Genomic DNA, 19,057 nt, shown 5'->3' with positions numbered 1-19,057 from the left:
ATGGGATAATACAAACCTCTCAGGGAGGAAATCAGTGTGGCTGGATAGGTTGATGACATTGTTGTGGACAATAGGGTTTCTATTGGAGTATATACATTTGGAAAGCTTTGCTCCCTCTTCTTTAAGGGGTGGATATGTTTGTGATAAGGTGATGATCTCTTTAAATTATTAGCTGTTGTGTGTGAATGGTTCCATATGTTGTTAGTTCTTTGAGTCTGGTGCTAATTGGTTTTGTTTGCTGTATAGAATACTAATACAGTGGTCTCTAAATTTCTCAGGGAACGTGAAGCACGACTTGTCAAAATAGGCTATGTGGTATGCAGAATGAAGGGAACTGGTCACCTGGAGTCTCTTAGGTATGATGTTCATCAGCTTGCATCTGGTCAGAAAAAAATAGCTGAGAATATCTGAGCAAGTTTCTTGTGTAGATTAATTACAATCCATTTCATCTGTCTGAGTGTGTTGCCTTCACAAAAAGATAGGAGGTTAGCCGTGTTAATCTGAAGTCAGGCAGACAACATCTGACGAGTAGGTTGTTGCCTACTTGACAGCTCATGCCTCTCCAAATCAGGTGCTACGTGGTCTTACCCTCTGCCTTGCTATATTATCAACTTCCATCCAAGGATTCTGAAGAACTTAAGAACTATTTATGTAAACCACTTAACCCACAATTGAAACTAAAAAAATCTAAAGAAAAGAAACAAGCAGCCAGTTTACATAAAAAATTCCACACTATTAATATATTGGGAAGGAAGTGAACAATTTTTCTGTCAATGGATCTTGTAAGGAGACTAGTAAACAGTGGACATAAATACCTAAAGAATAATTTAATCCAGTCAGGATTTAAACAGCTACTTTAAGACAGACTATAAAGTTTTGGTGATTGCATGTCATCAAGGCCTCTTTTTTTTGTCTCACTTAAGTCATGCTGAGGTTCCTCTGTGCTTTCTACCATGCTGCCATCTTTTGCTTAGAAGGATTTTTTTTTGCAAAAAGGAAAACAAACTCATTACATCTTCCTCTTTCAAATACTCCTTAAAATTTTTCTCTGCCAAAATGGCTGTAAAACAGTAGATAATCCAGTGGGTTTGCTCACTCTGTTTTTCATTAAACCAGCCAGGTGGTTTCATAATTTTCTTATCTTCTTTCCTTCCTCCTTCCAATTTATTCACTTATGATTCTCTCCTCATATGTGTACATTGGGATCTTTAGGGACAGGAATGTCTTTATGTAAGGGACATGCAGCATACCTAGTAGAATAGGAGTCTATTCTCTGATCTCCGAATAATGCTACAATTCTAATACTGTTCCTGGAATTGGCTGAGTACAGTTAAGAGAAAATTAATTTAATATACTGTATTGACTCCAAGGCCACATCTATATTAGAAAGGTGCTTGCATAGCAACATTGATTATAAGTATGGGATTTTGAGAACATGTTTAAGACAGAAAAATCTATAGTATAATTCCAGTTATACCAGCATAAAATTGCTTTTGCCAGTCCAGTTTGTTTCATTTAGCATCAAGCTATATTTAGCCGTATCATTATTATGTTTGTATGAATTGTGGTTTTTAATATTAATGTAATTTTTATGTTTATATTTCAGCCAAGATTGTTTAGTAGAGCAATGCTTAACTTAAGTCTTTCTCCTCTGTTTATACTTGAGGGAAGTAAACTCCGAAAATTAGCATCTGGCATGGGAATGTTTAAGGGCAAGTCAGACAGACCCTTGAGGATTTGGTCTGAGGCACATGAGCCAGACCCTTCCAGATAAAGACAACTTTATATTTCAAAAGGAGACACCTGTAGTAAGAATAACCCCTGGCTATTCAGGCTACCCAAAGAATAACATTACTCACAGTTGGAAAGGTAAGTAATAATAAGTATCATTAAGATATTTCTGAAACAATGTAAATACTCTTGGGTCATAACTGGAGCAGAAAAGACTTTTGGTCTTTTAAACAGATGCACCTTTTGTGGTGATGGAGGGGGGCGAGGGGAGAAGGGCAGGATGTTATTCCATAGCATGGGTTCAAGCAGCAGATGGCAGAAAGGGGTTTGTGCTCAGGATGCATCACAGGCATTTATGCAGATTATAGATTCAATTTTCATTTGCATGGCTGTGCTTGCCCTACAGGTCCTCTGGCCATGCAGATTCAGAGGTAGAATCAAATTAGAAAATGCCTGTGCATTATTTCTTTTATAGTGGAGAAGCTGCTGCACATCAGCTTCACTGTGGTTCTGGACAGAACATGACCTTGATCAATGGCAAGGAGGGCAAGACAGTTGGAGATCACATTCTGCTGCAGACTTTGTCCACCTTCACAGCTGTCGAGAGTCTAACATCTTCTTCTACCTGCTCTACCCTTGAGGACCCATGCCTGGAGGCAGTACAGGCTTATTACATGGTCTGAGCATTCAGAGAACAACCCCTGCAAAACCTAAGGATGGAGGAAACCTGATCAAGAAAAGGAAAGCCATGAACACCTACTGAAAGGAGCATTTTGAAGACCTTCTTAACTGAGACTCTCAATGACATGAGCGTTCTCAAATCCATTCTGCAACACCCAGTCAGAGATGATCTCAAAATCCCTCCAACACATAAGGAGGTGAGCAAAGCCATAAAACAGATGAAGAATGACAAGCCACCTGGATCTGGTGGATTCCCTGCCAAAATCTTCAAGAAGGGGGGTGAGAAGCTCAAAACTCCATTCCTTCATCTGAAGGACCTAGAATGATGAGGAAATCCAGGATGACCTCAGGGACGCCATGATCATGAGAAGCTTCAAGGAAGGAGACAAGTCTGACTGGAAATTACAGAGGGATGGTCTTGCTATCCACCACAGGAAAAGCCACTGTGAGAACCCTCATGAACCATATGCTTCTACTTGCTGAAGACTTCCTCCCAGAATCTCAGTGTGGATTTAGGGAATCAAAAGGCACAACTGACATGATCTTTATGTTCACTAGTTGCAGGAAAAATGCCAGAAACAACATAAACCTCTTTGATCTCACAAAAAGCCTTCAACTCTGTCAACCAAGAAGCACTGTGGAGGATCCTGCTGAAGTACAGATGCCCCCCAAAATTCACCAGCTTTCTTTGCCTGCTACATAATGGCATGTGAGAAGTGGTTCTCAATAACAGATCTATCACAAATTCCTTTGAGATTAAGATGAAAGTTAAGTAAGGCTGTGTCATCACTCCAATCAAGAAGATATTCCTCATCACAATGCTACATTTGACAAGGCAACAAGCTTTTGGAGTGGAGCCAAACTACCAAACGGATGGTAAACTGTTTAATCTCAGCCAGCTCCAGTCAAAACCAAGATCACCCCAACCTCAGTCACTGAGCTCCAGTATGCTGATGATCCTGCAGTGTGTAATGACTCAGAAGCAGACCTTCAGACAATTGTTGATGTCTTTACTGAGGTGCATAAGAAAACAGGACTGATACTTAACATTCAAGAGACTAGGGTCCTCCAGAAGACTATGGTCCTCCATCAACAAGCTCTTAATGAGCAGTCCCCATCTCTGGTCATTCAGATTCACAGTAAGACTCTGGAGAACACTGAATATTTCCCATACCTTGGAAGCATCTCTCACAGAAGGCTAACATCAATAAAGAAATCCTACATCACCTAAATGTGCAAGTACAGCCTTTGGACACCTGAGGAAATGAGTATTTGATGACAGATTAGAAACAAAGCTCATGGTTTATCAAGTTGTAATCCCCACTTTACTGTTCGGAGCTGAGATGTAGACAACGTACAGGAGACATCGCAAGTCACTGGAAAAGTACCATTAACACTACTTACAGAAGATCCTTTAAATTCAATGAGAAGACCAACGCACCAATGTTAGTATCCTCTTGCAAGCAAACACCATGACCATCAAGGTGATGACTGTCCAACATCAACTTCGCTGGGACTACCATAGCATCCGCTTGTCCCCAAACTCCAGACTCCCAAAGCAAGTTTTACTCTCCCAGCTCAATCAAGACAAACACGCAAACAAAGCACTTCAAGGACATCCTCAAGGGCAACTTTTAAAAAAATGTAACATTGACATTAACTCATGGGAGAATACTACCCAGGCTCACCCCAAATGGAGGAAGAGCCTGAATACAAAGGATGTCAGTACTTTGAAACCTTAGAAAGGGAATAGGAGACAGAAAAGTGGAAGCAGCAGAAACAGTGGATCATTGACTGAATTAAGTACCCAGAACCACCCATCCCACACAGAAATGTGCCGGAGTTGTAAATGTCTGTTGATCCCAGATAGGCCTAGTCAGCTATCTTCAGACTTGCAGATAAGACAATTATGGAAGATAATAATCACTGACTGTGAGGGACTGCAAATTTTGGTGATCGTGAGAATTGCTTGGATATGCACATACCTCCCAAATTTTTTTGGAGGAAAAAATACAACTGGCAGCTGTTTGGCAGAAGCAATGAAGAAAGCAATTCTTCGTAGCTTTTAGCCCAAAAGCCTACTGCAGGGGTGTCAAACATATAGCCAGTAGAACATCTGCCTCTGGCCCATTAGATACCCAGAAGCTCTGCGGCTAGCTGTGGCACAGTGCACCTCAGCACTGGGGCTCCACGTGCCTCAGTGCAGGGCTCTGTGGCGGAGCCACTGTCCTGAGACATGCGGAGACAGGGGAGCAGCCAATTTATAGCTGCCTGCTCCCTGTCTTGAGACACCCAGCCCCTAGGGCTACCTGGGGTGCAGGATGCCACAGCACAGGGCCTCCACAGCACATGAAGATGGGAGAGTAGGCATCCCTGGGGTTCTTGCTCCCCCATCTCTGCTTTTATCTCAGCTTGCCATTTTGGTATGGTTTGTGCTGCTTTTTCCCTAGGTTTGGTGGGTAGGGGGATTGCTACTAGGAAATCCTGGTAGCAAATTTTACCCTGACACTGCAAATTAGCAACACAATGCACTGGTTAATGTTAAACTCATGTTTAACCACACATGCCTGCACATTTGGATTCAGCCATAAAGATGAAATTGCATTTGGCCCTAACTGACTCATCAGGCCACACTCCAATCTTTCCTTTTTATATGCATGATCCAAATCTGGCTTAAATGCATAGACCATGTATAAAAAGGGCAATTAACAGCATGGTTTCATGGGTTTTTTAATCAATATAAATCTGCAGGAAAATGGAAAACTAATTATTAAAACAATCAACATTGAGAAACAAAATGCCTGGGAAAGTCATCTTTGAAATATTTAAGAAATGAGATCTGTGGATCACCGAAAGTCACCTTTCTTCAAACAATCTGATATTGTTCCTTTGTGAATAATAAAGATGTATGTGAGGTGTGTAAATATGTAATGTCACTACATAAAATGAAAAGGTCCCAAAGGCCTCTTATCAAATTGGGCAGGTTCCAAGCTGCTCAATGTGTTAGCATGCTTCCCTCTTGCCTGCCATCTTATGCTCTAGGATCTTAAGCATTAGTTTAAAAGCAAAGCAAAAAAAAGGTCTGTAATGCTTATAATTATGGAGAAAACATTCACAAGGTGCAACAGAGGCATGAATACTGTTATTAACAACTACATGTTATTAAGGTAGGGAATATATTAATTGCAAGTATAGTATTTAAATTAAATGTCAAAGTATTTCACCATTCATCTGTGAGTGGGTTGGTAGCTAAATATAGCTTAGTCAGGGTCATGTCCAGAGCTGGCATGAACAGCTGGGTTTCTCCAGCCCCAGGTCTGCCCTCTGAACCAGTTCAGACATTTGCTAAACCAGGTTAACCAGATCCTGAACTAATTTAGTTTACCTGAGTAGGTGATCTAATTTAGATTGGGCCCATCCAAGTTAAGTCAATCCCATGAAAATTAGCCTAATCATTCCACATTATCTTTTTGAATAGTGGCACAGCTTTTACTCACTTTTTGAATTGCCATGGTGTTTAAAGTTCATTAAAAATCAACATCAGTGAGCCATAAATGTATTTCATCCATTCTTTTAAAATCCTGATGCAACTTTTCTGGTTCAGAAGATTTAAAAAAATGTTCCTGCCTTCATGTTCTTATGCCTCTTTGGGTATTAGTGGACTAGAAAATACAGCAACATCATCATGTGACATGAGCACATCACTTGGATTCTTTAAATATATATATTTATTGAACATTCTCATCTTTTCTGAATTAACATTAATAGTTTAATAACCTCTGAAGGAAGCAGAGCACAATTGTGCTCAGAGGAAGACTGTCATTTATGTCAACGAATCTGAAACTGGAGAAAGAGAGTAAAAACTCAACAACTATAAGATATGTCTAGAGATAAGAATATATAGACTATTAAATGAAAGAGGTGCTTTCACAATTACCTACCCCTACAAACTATTGCCAAATCTAAATTATGCCAAACCAAAACTTAAATCTGGCCATTTAGGTGCTCAGATATTAGAACACATGGTTCACCATGAGCACCTAGACAGAAAGTTAATTTAAATTTAATTAGTACTAGTCTTTTTCAACATTTGCCATTGATTTTGTTTATCTTTCTTGAAACCATTATAGACTTTTGTAATTTTATCTTCAGCAGATCTTGTTACCAACACTTCTGACCTGTCTCAAGGTACCACCCATATATCTATCCATACATCACTGTTGAGTTTTAAACTTAATTTTGACATGTGTCTTTAAAATTTATTTTATTCAAAAAAGAACTTTTCTTAACAATGTTTAGACCAAGTAGTTTTTGAGATGGGGTTGCACAAGAAGTGGATATTTGCTCTTGGAATTTTCTTAAAAAGTCATTGACTATCATAACACTAATTACCATAAGAATGGAGTAAATTTTTCCTCACTAGTGCCATATATACTGTTATTCCCTCTCCGAGGATCATTACCTTGTTGTGGTGGAGAGGCTTGTGTGTTCCACTGACCAGAAGAATGATACTGTCTGGAGCTCATGCTCCTGGTAGGGCCACCCATGGCGGCAAGGTCAAGGAGGTTCTAGACAAAGAATGATCCAAGAAGTCCTCAACAATGGAGCAGGCAGAGGAAGGCTGTGGCCCCAACAGCTATGAAGGTGGGAGAAAGCTGCAATGGAGAAGTGGCCCCAGTCATCATGGTTCACTATGCCACTGAACCAGGCCACCAACCACCAAGACCGTGTGGGCCCGACTGCACACCGGAGTCTCCACACTAAACATGTCATGAACAGGCTTCTGTCCAGGCCAAAAGCCCTGTGGCAATGAAGGATTGGCAATGGGGTAGGGCTGTGATACCTGGAGACCCCCAGCCAAGAATCTGCACATAGGCAGTGGATGTCCGATGGCTGTTGGACACATGTGTTGGGACAGGGGTGTCTTTCAACAGCTGCATCCATGACTGAGCAGTCCTTTTTAGGATACCCTCTGCTCACCCGATGGAAAGGGGGCTAGAAAAAGGTGCCACAAAAATAGGCTGTCCCATCTCTCCTGGCTAGGAAACTGCACCCAGCAGAATCACCATTCCTGTGGTCAAAATAAGAAAAAGCTAAATTTTGGAACCTGGAATGTGAGAATGCTTATTGACAACCCAAAGAGTGACTGCCTGGAAAGACAAACTGACATCATGACTCGGGAGCTAGTGAGGCACAACACTGACATTGCTGCTCTCAGCAAAACCCGGCTCGCTAGGGAGGCACAGCTGAGGGAGGTCAGTGGAGGGTACATCTACTGGAAAGGAAAACCAGACTGTGACCCCCCATACCCACAGATTCAGTTTTGCCATCAGGAACAAGATCACTGATGTGCTCCTTGAATTCCCTTCAGGTGTCAATGAAAGCCTGATGACCCTTCATCCGCACCTCAGCCAAAATCCATGCACCACTGTTATCAGCACATAGGTTTCAACTCTGGATTCTAATGAGGAAGTCAAGGAAAGGTTCTACTCCAATCTTGACAATGCCCTTGCCTCCATCCCCAGGGACAAGGTCATTCTCCTGGGTGACTTCAACACCTGGGTTGGACGTGACCATGAAATCTGGAGTGCAGCTATCGGCAAGAATGGTGTGGGGAAGACCAATGTCAACAATATCCTGCTCCTGACCAAATGCGCCCAACATGGCCTGATTATGACAAACACTGTCTTCTGCCAGAAAGACTGGGTCAAGACCACATGGAGGCATCCAAGGTCAGAGCACTGGCACCTCTTGGATTACTTCACTGTCCGAGACCTGAGGGACATGCTTGTCATAAGAGGCATGAAGGGATATGAAGACTGCTGGACAGATCACCAGCTTGTGCAGTCAGTGATGAATATCTGCCTGGCTCCAAGACACCGGAAGACCCAGAAGGCTCCCCAGAGATGGCTGAATGTCACAGCTCTGAAGGACCCTGGAGAGCGGGAAGAGTTCCAGGCCCAGTTGTATAGTGCTATGAAGCAAGTCCCTAAATAGGGGACTAATGGACCTCCTATATCTGAAAAGAGAAGCCTACAAGGATTGAAAGTCAGGTAACATCATGAAAGAGGATTATTTTGCACTGGCCCATACCTGTAGGGAGCAAACTAGGAAACCCAAGGCCACAACTGAACTCAAAATGGCTATGAAATCAAAGAGAACAAAAAGTCATCTTTAGATATGTGAGTAGTTGAAAGAAAATCAAGTGCAACATTGGGCCCTTGCTAAACCAAATGTGGCAGCTGACAACCAAGACCCAGGAAAAATCTAACTTCCTTAATGATCACTTTGTGCTGGTGTTCCACCAGCCCAAGGCAACCACCCTGCCTAACAAGATGCAGGATTGCCAGGGCATGTGCACACCCAGCATTAGTGAAGATCTCACGAGGGGACTTCCTGAGAGGCTCGACACCCAAAAATCAGCTGGCCTGGACGGAATGCACCCAAGAGGGAAAGATATTGGGGAAAAAAAATCAAAGAAACCATTAACAACAGGCTAATGGAGTGCAACATTCTGAACAATAGCCAACATCACTTTGTTGCAGGTAGGTCATGCCTGACCAACCTCATTTCCTTCTATGACTAGGTGATGCATCACCTGGACAAAGGAGAAGAGGCTGATATAATTTACATGGACTTCAAAAAAAGCCTTTGACTTGGTCTCCCATGAAGTCCTCGTGGTTAAACCAGGGAACTGCAGCCTCGACAACCTCACGGTCTGATGGCTCAGGAACTGGCTCCATGATCAGACCCAGAGAGTGAGAGTCAATGGAACCATGTCAACATGACACCAGTGGCATCCCCCAGGGTTCCATACTTGGACCAGTACTTTTTTTTATTTTTTATTTTTTTACATATTCATAAACGATCTGGATTCACTGATGACACCAAGTGGATATGCTGATGACATATATATCAACAATCTAAATTTGGTGATGACACCAAACTGTGGGGAAGTGTGATCACACTAGAGGATAGGTTGGTGATTCAGGCTGACCTGGACAGGCTTGCAAGGTGGGTGGATCAAAACCTGATGGCATTTAACACTGAGAAATGCAAGGTGCTCCACCTTGGGGAAGAAGATCCACATCATATTTATAGGCTTGGCAGAGCTACACTCACTAGCACCATGAACGAAAGGGACTTGGGGGGGTCATGACTGACCACAAGATGAACATGGCTATGAGCGCGATGCTGCAGCCAGCAAAGCAAACAAAACCCTGGCTTGTATCTACCGATGCATCTCAAACAAGACCAGGAAGTCATCCTCCCACTGTACTCAGCCTTGGTGAGGCCACATCTGGAGTACTGAATCCAGTTCTAGGCTCCGCACTTTAGGAAGGATGTGGAAAAGCTTGAGAGAATCCAGAGGAGAGCCACGCGCATGATCAGAGGACAAGAAAACAAGTCTTATGAGGAAAGGAATGCACATGCATATATAGATCTACACATGTACATACACACACACACACATGTATATACATATGTACATACATATATACACACACATGCACACATATATAAACACACACACATGTGTGTGCATGTGTGTCTGTGTGTGTGCATGTGTGTATATAATCGAATTACTTGTTCAGTTCAACTGACACGAGTAGAGGCTTTTAGTGATAATGGTGCCAAGTTCTAGTTCTGTTAACATGTGCACTGTGTTTTCAAATACTGAAACTGATTCAATACAAAAACACCAGAAGTTGCGTGTTCCAGGGATTCAGTAGATTCTAGTGCGTCACTCTATATTTTAGATTACCCTTTTTTTTAAAATTCTTTACATATTTTATCTTGTATCTGAACATGTCATTATAATCAATAGTTAATAAATAATAATATTTTTAAATGGGTCTTTAATACATATGTTATAATCAAAGTTGTAAGATACCAAATTTAAAAATAACTTTATCACATGTTCAGAGCATTTTTTTAATTATTATACAGATTTAAAAGCTTCGCAAAGCAAGAATTGGTTAATGGGTTTATTTTTTTGTATTGTATGCCTTCCAATCACCTGTACCAAATTTCTTATTAAGGAAGGCAGTTTAAACACATCAGGCATTTTTACATATGCTCTGAGGTTGGCGGGGGGGGGGGGGCAATTTAAAATTGCCTATATAAACCCCAGGGCTGGAACTAGGGAGGGAGCTCTCTGTCAGCAGTCAAGGGGGAAGGAGCTCTCAGAGAAGAAGCTCACCGGAGAGGTTTGACTACCTGTTCTACTCCGAGTAGGGTTAAGGGGCTCTAGCAGGTCACCAGAGACCCTGGCCTACAAGGGACTTAATGCTGGGAGAAGTTTGATTTTTTATACACCGGTGGCTCGAGCTGAGACTATTGGGGAAGGAGGAGGCCTTATTGGGGAGCCCATTACAGTGTGGTAACCCCAGCATGACAGAAGGATGCAGCAATAAGGGGGTGAGCAGACCCCAGCGCCATAGAAGTGCGCAGCGACATGGGGATGAGAAGACCCCAGCACCAGTGTGGGGCACAGAGACAGGGCTGTGGAGAGCCCAGCACCAGCGTGGGGCACAGAGACCCCAGCACCAGAGAGGGGTACAGCAACAAGGGGGTGAGCAGTCCCCAGCACCAGAGGGCACACTGCCAAAGCAAGTGAACAGACCCCAGTGCCAGTGTGGGGCTACGGAGAGCCCAGCGTCAGTGTGGGGCACAGAGGTAGGGCTGCAGAGAGCCCAGTGAGGACAAGAGGCCGAGCTATAACAAGGCCGCAGGAGAGAGAACATTTAATACCATCTGCGAGGCTTGGGGCATGGTAAAGGGGTGGATTGTAGCCACACATCTAGCCCATAAAGCTGAGGGTGTCTTGGGAGGCATCTGTTTTGAAGCGGGACCCAAAGGGATCTAAGAACCCACAGGGTTCAGTGCGGTCCATCAAGACCGTGTCCAGAATACGAGCTTGAGGGCAGCTTCCTGATTTATTAGAATTACCAACAAGACATGGCAGGTGAGAAAGAGAGTGCCTGTGGGGCAGGATTGGTATGGTCAAGGAGCCCTACGGGGTATCACAGCCATCCCTGGGGACCCTACACTGTGACACATATAAGAATATAAAAGGGAACACTGAACATTACTGCCAAAGTAAATTACTTCTGTACAAATGTTCTAATTTTCATGGTTGCCCAAGTATGAAAGTGTCTTTTTAAAGTGCGACTTCCTAATATAACCACAGCATGCAAATGGCTACACAACCCAACATGTTCTTTCTTTTCCAAGGAACCAAGATCTGAGAATTTATAAAACTGAAACTATTATCCCTCACTTTTAAGGGGAAAAATCCAAAAAACAAACCAATCCAAACCACAATACTTTTTTGAATAACAAAAAAATATACTATTTTTGTTAATCCACAGTTGGACACCTAAATACAATCCAGATACTTTAATGCCAATGAAAGTGCTCTTAGTGACTTCAAAGGTTTTGTATTGAGTCCCTAAACACCAAACTTGAAGTACGATCAATAATTTTAAGGGCAGCCATGTATCTAACCTTTTGTTCCCAATATGTACCTGGAACAAGAGTTCTACTGTAATGCTTGCTGTCTTTTTTTCTTCAGTGAACTCCCCCAAAAAATCATGAAGTCATGAACCACATCTTAGAAATCCAGATGCATTAAGACTATGGCTAGTAAACGTATTTTATTTATGATATCAAAGATTCTTGACACTAAAGGGACTTTAACATGTGCTCCAGGGGTGGAGGCACTGAGAGCCACTCTAATTAAAGCACCACAGCATCTCATGTATCAGTGTCCCCACACTTCAAAATGGTGGTGGGGGTGCTTGAACTAAAGCTCATTTGATGAGCTTTAGTTCAAGTGCCCCTGTCACCATTTTGAAATACAGGGACACTGATACATGAGACACTGGATGCTGCCAGTGTGGTAATTACCATGCTCCAGTAGACTCGATTAAGTCTGCTCTGATGCACTGTAATTACAGCATGTCAGAGCAGCCTCCACACTCGTGTACAGGCACCCTAAAGTTGTGCATTTCATCAAACTGCTCAGTATAGTAAATTAAAAATACTGTAAAACACCTTAGAAAATACTGGTGGAATACAAACTACCTTTTTAAATGTAAAACTATCATTTCTTATCCTTTCTGTTATGTACAAAGAAATCAAATGAGGATCACCCTCTTTATAACAACCTTTCTTGTATTTGAAAACTATTATCAAATTTTCCCCCAGTTTTCTCTTCTCCAGACTACAAAAAAAAAGAAAAAAATCCTACTTTCATCTAACATCTTTTTATATCATGTTCTTTAATTTTCTAATAATTTTTGTTAGTCTCCTCTGAATTATTCCTAATTTGTCCATGTTTTTCATGGATCAGAAGGGGACATGATACTCCAGGTGAAGCCTCAGCAATGCAGACTATAATAAAAGAATCAATACCCATAACCCATTGTGATATTCCTCTTAATACATCCCAGCATGCTATTAGCTTTTTTTCTAATACCATGACACTGTTGTTAAGTATTCAACTTGTGCTACACCATGCTTGTGACCTACTATAACCCCCTATAATTTTACAACTTTTTTGTTGTTTTGTTTTTTGCTATATACTGGCAAAATAGGCTGCAAATGTTGGAGAGCAAAGGTGGACTAATTGAATGAACGACATCAGAATTTTTTAAAGGCTTTTTTGATCAAGATTGGTCATCTGTTTTTAGTTTGATTAGTTTATTCCCTATTAGCCACTTCTTGGGAAAAATGACAAACAATGTTTAGAGTGGAAACAGCCTGAAATTAATGGAAATCAGGTGTCAAAATGAAATTATAATGAAATGGCAAACATCAAGATTTCTGATAATTTAAAGCTGATCTCTTATTCCTTGGTTTCCTTGGAGAATGCTCCAATTACAAGCAACATTCTTATTCCCTAGCTTTTCTAAGTTGTATATTTTGAGAACGAATACAAGTAAAAAAAATGGTGAAACTGAAACAAGGAAGCAAGGGAGGGACAGATAGAGAAAATGGAATTTTCAAGCCCACATTATGGGCACATACATACATTACACTTCTACCTGTCTAACTGAAAGTGGATCAATCTAAACCCACAACCATAAAATGTTCAGTGCATATAGACCAGTCTAAAAATGACAAAAGTGGTCTAAGACAGACCTGGTGTAATGTGCACTCAATTCAGAACAATTTAGGTTAAACTGATGCATTGACCTTCTGGACTGTTTCCTTATTAATTCAAGTTAGATCACAGTCCTCTAGTATTCCAGCCTTCTTTGCAGCCTAACAGTGATGAAGCTCATCCTTCCAGGACCAGCCTACTCTCACAAGGAAATGTCAGGAACAAAGTACCGTTCCTGTATGGATACAGAGATAAAACATCTTTCCTGGAAGGGAAGGAGGGGGTGGTTTAAAAGCTCTGCCAGCATCCCCCAGAGTGGTCAGTCCCTGCCTTCATCAGGGATGGTATGACTCTTTGCAGTATTCTATGACCCCAGACCCCCTGAGGGATTAGGGAAGATGCCTGCCACATTTTCTGAAGGGGGATGTAGCCTCTTCCTTCCTGGCAACCTAGCCCATAGCACCACTGCAGGGTCTGCTGTCCATCCACAAAACAGCTGGGACTTTGGTCTCTGCTGTGCTGGGTGGAGAGCAGCAGCACAGCTCCTGGCCCCAGGGTCATGAGGGGGGAGAGACAGAGCCAAGACAGAGGACATACTGAAACCACCTGACCATCTCTGCGTAAGTGCCCAGGGAAGTGCGGGGGGTCCAAGGTTCCTGCCCTTATATTTCATTTTATTAGCAGACATTGCAACTTCACACAAAAGCTCTGTTTCTCCCTTGTCAAACAGCAGAAATACAACCTGTGCAATGGAGGACAGTGCATAGAGGATGTGATGCTAGCACAAGGACAGGGGGCTGCACAGCTGCAGAGAGCATGAGGGATCTTCATCGGAGGCATCAAAGAACCAAGGAGGAGATGCTGGAGGTTTTGGACACTGCCTCTGAGTGGCAGCAAGCATAGCTTATTCCTGGCACCAGGAGATGTGGGACTGGCATGAGAAGAGACTCCACTTGTGGAGGCAGGCATCTACTGGCTAGGGATACCTACACCCAGGCTTCTGAGGGGCCAGTGCTGTGCATGCATGGTGCACCATGACTGGTCTGTGCACTGTGTCTGCTTTACCTAGGCTTCACAGACCTCCCCATCCCTGCAGTCACATGGCACCTGCTCAGGCAGTAGTTGAGGTGCTCCCCTTGGTGGTCCCGGTACCCCATGTAGGGCTTCATGAGCCAAGACAGGAGAAGCTAGGCTTGATCCCCAATAATGAGGGGAGGGGCAATAGCACTGATGATATAGTTGGGGACTCCAGGAGCATAGCATCCACTCTCCATTATGTGGGGGAGTGGGGAGTTTTGGAAGATGTGGGCATCATGGGTACTGCCTGGTCAGCCAGTGAAGATGTGGATGAAGCAACCTTGGTGGTCAACAATACACTGCAGGGCAATGGGGAAGTAATCCTTGCAGTTAATGAATGCCTGGGTGCCTTGGAGCAAGCAGACGATGGGGATGTAGCTGTTGTCCACTGCCCCCACACAGATGGAGATATCCATTTGGTGGAAGCAAGCAACCACCTCTTGCAGGTTGGCTTGGCAGATGAAACAGTTGGCCAGGACATTCTGAATGACCAGGCACACCTCCTGGAAAGCCTCTCTGGCCACGGACTTGCCCATGCCAAGCTGGTTGGCTACGTAGTGGAGACTGCTGTGGGTGGTCAACTTAATTACAGTGATGGCCACCCACTTGTCTGAAGTGAAGGATGGCCACATGTAGACCTCCTGGCACGTACTGTAGAGAGCCACCTGAGTGAAGATTTCCACGAAGGTGGCCCAGCACATGCAAAAGGTCTGGCCCCACTGTTTATCATCCTGGGTGCATAGGACAATCTGCTCCTATCAGTTGCTGATGGTGATGCAGGGCCAGGACCATCATCCAGTGGTCTGGAGGTGGTGCCAGAGCACACTGGCATCCTGGGTGGCCTCATCCTTGCTGGCTCTGTGGAAGCTGGTAGGCCAGTCCAGGATGCTTGGAGGGTGCAGTAGGTGGACCCACATAGGACTGCTCATTAATGGGCAGGAAGTCATGTTCCATGGTGACCAATTGCTGGATCATGTCCAGATGGCTGCATGTGATGTTCTGTAGCCTCTGGCAAGAGTCACAGAGGGTGATAAGCAGAACACACCACTGCTCTTGGGTCTGCATGCTTGGATGCAAGCAGTGGAACACCATAGCTGGATGGTGGTAGGCTGGGACATGGAGGGACGTGCAATTCATGAGGGAGGGCACTCTATCTGGGGCTTTTCTCTAAGCTTCAGAGTGGTGTGTGGGGATAAAGGGGAGGGGGTCCAAGGTGACACAGAAGGGGGTAGGGGCATGCTTGTCCATGCCCAGCAGCCAATTGGGGGTGACCTGAAAATTTGGCTGCACTTGGCAGTCTCCAGCAGCCCAGGAAGCTCACAGGGTATGATGGGAGGTGGGAAGGAGTGCCCCCAACCTGCAGACTTTGACCAGCACAGGATGCCTGCTTGCCTGTACCCCACAAAAGGTGAACACGTATACTGTTCACTCCTGATCTAAATTAGTTTGCTTATAGAAAATCATGCAACTGAGATCAGTTGTGGGAGTGTGTATAAGACACACAATCAGCATTGTATAGGTATTAATGTCAGAGTCTTCCTCCTGGCTGACTGGGACTTGACTAGTAACTTCTGTTCCCACCTGCCACAACTTTGGTTTAATTTATTTAAGCAGAAGGCTCCCAATGGGTCTATGTTGCCCAGGCAAGCCCAGTGATTGTCTTCCCAGGGCTCCTATCTCCCCTTGCGCTCCATCCTTTCACCAACCAGATATTTCTGATGCAAGGAAAATGAAAGTTCTCAAAAATGAAAGAATAATCTTTTCCTAAAGATCCATAGTCAATAGTTATAAACAGTCAGTGCACTCCAATAACTGAGAAGATAACATACTTGGAACTTCAAGCTTCCTCAACTCATAGTTAGTTGCTATCTCCTTTGAAGCACTCACTCTAGATCCTGGTACTCTTCTCCTCTTCTCCTCTGTCTGGGGATCTTGCACTGGTTCCCCTATTGCTGGACACCCCTCTGATTGTGTGGACTTCTAACACTTTCTACTGCCCCCTCTGGGGCTGGCTTTCTACATTTAGCCAGCCTTTGCCTCCAAGCCAGCTACCTTCAATCTGTTGACTCTCATTGGCATGCTGACTCTCTCCTGGCTGCCAGCCCTCCACACTGTGCAGGCTTCTCTTGGTCTGCTGGCTCTCCCTGGCATGCAGGTTTTACCCAGCATGACAGTTGTCCTCCAGCTGCCTGTTCTCCCTAGTAAACAGGTTCTTTCTGGTGTGCAGGCTTTTCCCAGCATGCCTGTTCTCAACCTGCTGGTCCTCCCCATTGTGCAGGCTTTTTCTGGCATGCCTGATTTCCCTGGTATGCCAGCTCTCACTTGGATTCTGGTTTTCTACTGGAATTGACTTGGGGCTTCCATTTGTACCAGTAGCAGCCAGATGTCTGCGCATCTGCACCCAGCACATGCTCTTAAAACATGGCTGGAGCCACGGGAGTTGGCCACTGATCCTCTGGTGCTGCTGGGATATTTGCCCCACAGTACACATCTCTCTCAGCCCTTCCTGGGCCATCTATTTTTCTTCTGGGGTCCAGTGCTACTTCCCCTCTCTTTCCCCATCCCATGTTCTTTGGCACAGTGGGGAACACACTCCCATAGAGTGGTGGAGATATGTTGGCAAGTTTTACATTTCTTGTCCTGACATGTTCTGGATCCATTTGGTGTGGTTTGGGCATAAGAAGTTTGCTTCTGGTGATGTGGTTATGGCCCAGACCACACCAAATGGATCTAGACCATGCCCAGACAAGAAATCTATATTTCTGGCAACATATCTCTACTGCTCTCACAAAAACTACACCATTCCTGGATCTTACACCTGCACCTCCAGAAATGTAATATATCTCTCATCTAGTGCACTAAATTACCTGATGGAAAATATGCAGGAGAAACCAAACAACAACTGTGTACCAGAATGAATGCACACTGAAAATCTATCAAGGACAGAAATACCAATTACTGGTGGGTACGCACTTCTCTCAAGAGAACCACCCTCTCACCAATCTCAGTTCTAATCCTCAAAGGGAATTTACAAAACACCTTTCACAGATGAGCCTACAAGCTTCACTTCACTGGTCTACTGGATACAAAAATATGGACTAAATATAGACATTTGATTTATGGCACATTATATCCTGCCTACCATCTGATATCCCATGTAATCTCTCTAGAATTTAACAGCTACATTCCATCACCAGGTCACCATTTCCTTTCCCTCCTCCCCCTGCCACCTGTCTCTCACTGCCTCTGATTCTCACTGCCATGCATTGGCATTTTCACTGACCTGCATTCTTGCATACTGGCTTCTATCCCATCCAGGAGAGCATAAAGCAACTGCAGATGCTCCCTCTGTCCGTAGAAGAATGTTTGTACCCAAAAGTTTGCAAAGATGAATTTTTCCAACTACTGTATTTTAGTTAGTCTAATAAAAGCTGTCAGATATACCCAAAGAAGCTTGCCTATTAATTTCTCATAAGTTAAGCCTTTTTTCACTTAAAACTTACTCTAATAATTTAAAGATCACATATGTATTCATTATCTATAAAAATCTTAAATAGTATTACTGTAATTTCTGATGAATTAATCCCTTTCTCACACTGGTTCTTCACCTACATGGCCTCATTAATGCCAATACTTCTAACTAAATTATTATGTACCCATAATTGCAAAGAAAAGTGTTAAAGCTTTGTTAAATTTTGTTTCTGAAACATTAAATAATATAGATAATTTGTTATTCCTATATTAAGGCAAAATGAATGGCATACACTACAGTTTTTCTCTTGGGAGTAAATAATTTGATGTAGACTTATGTTTTCCATTAAGTCTTAGGTGCAATACTTCATTCAACAGTTGTTATGTATTTAGGGAATCTTTAATACCTAAGGATTATAACTTAAAATATACCAAGAGCATTCTTTAAATTGAAAAGGAACCATATTCCATCTATATGTACATGGATTAACTTTGTGTAAATACAAATTTAGGGTTTGGTACCTGAAATGTTAGAAGACTGAAATGGAATATAGTGGATATGAATCAAAATCTAATTTTCATAAGATAACAGAAAGAAGTTCAAACAAGAAAAACAAAATACAAGAGTCTGAAGAAATAAAAAATGTATTTCACAGCTACTTTTTCCCCCTCCAAGTAAATGAAGATGACACTGTTACAGTGTGACCTTGGTTTAGACTTTGCTTATTACCAAAAAGCTGTTTGGTTCTTTTCTTAGGTAGTAAGAAAAAACAAACCTTGCACAAGCTCCTACCCCAAACTGTTGAGCTTACTCTTCTAAGAAGATATTATATAAATTGAAATGTATAATTGTATAATGGAGTAAGTTGTTGAATGAACTCAAGGAACCTGCCATCAGGTGCACAGAGTTACAACTGGGCAGAACTCCACTTATATTGCTCATCCGGAATCCTGAGGGGTCGGGGGGGGGGGGGGGGGGGGGGGGGG

General features: G+C 43.0%; 1 protein-coding gene across 1 annotated transcript in view; it reads right to left on the bottom strand.

Moving 5' to 3' along the window:
- Nucleotides 1-19,057, bottom strand: part of LRP1B (LDL receptor related protein 1B) — a 2,002,088-nt gene that overhangs the window by 733,011 nt on the left and 1,250,020 nt on the right. The window lies entirely within an intron of this gene.

This window comes from Gavialis gangeticus, unplaced genomic scaffold, assembly GCF_001723915.1.
Source record: "Gavialis gangeticus isolate Ggan-Ray unplaced genomic scaffold, GavGan_comp1, whole genome shotgun sequence".
Taxonomy (NCBI): Eukaryota; Metazoa; Chordata; order Crocodylia; family Gavialidae; genus Gavialis; species Gavialis gangeticus.
This window is presented reverse-complemented; position numbering and strand designations above follow the sequence as displayed.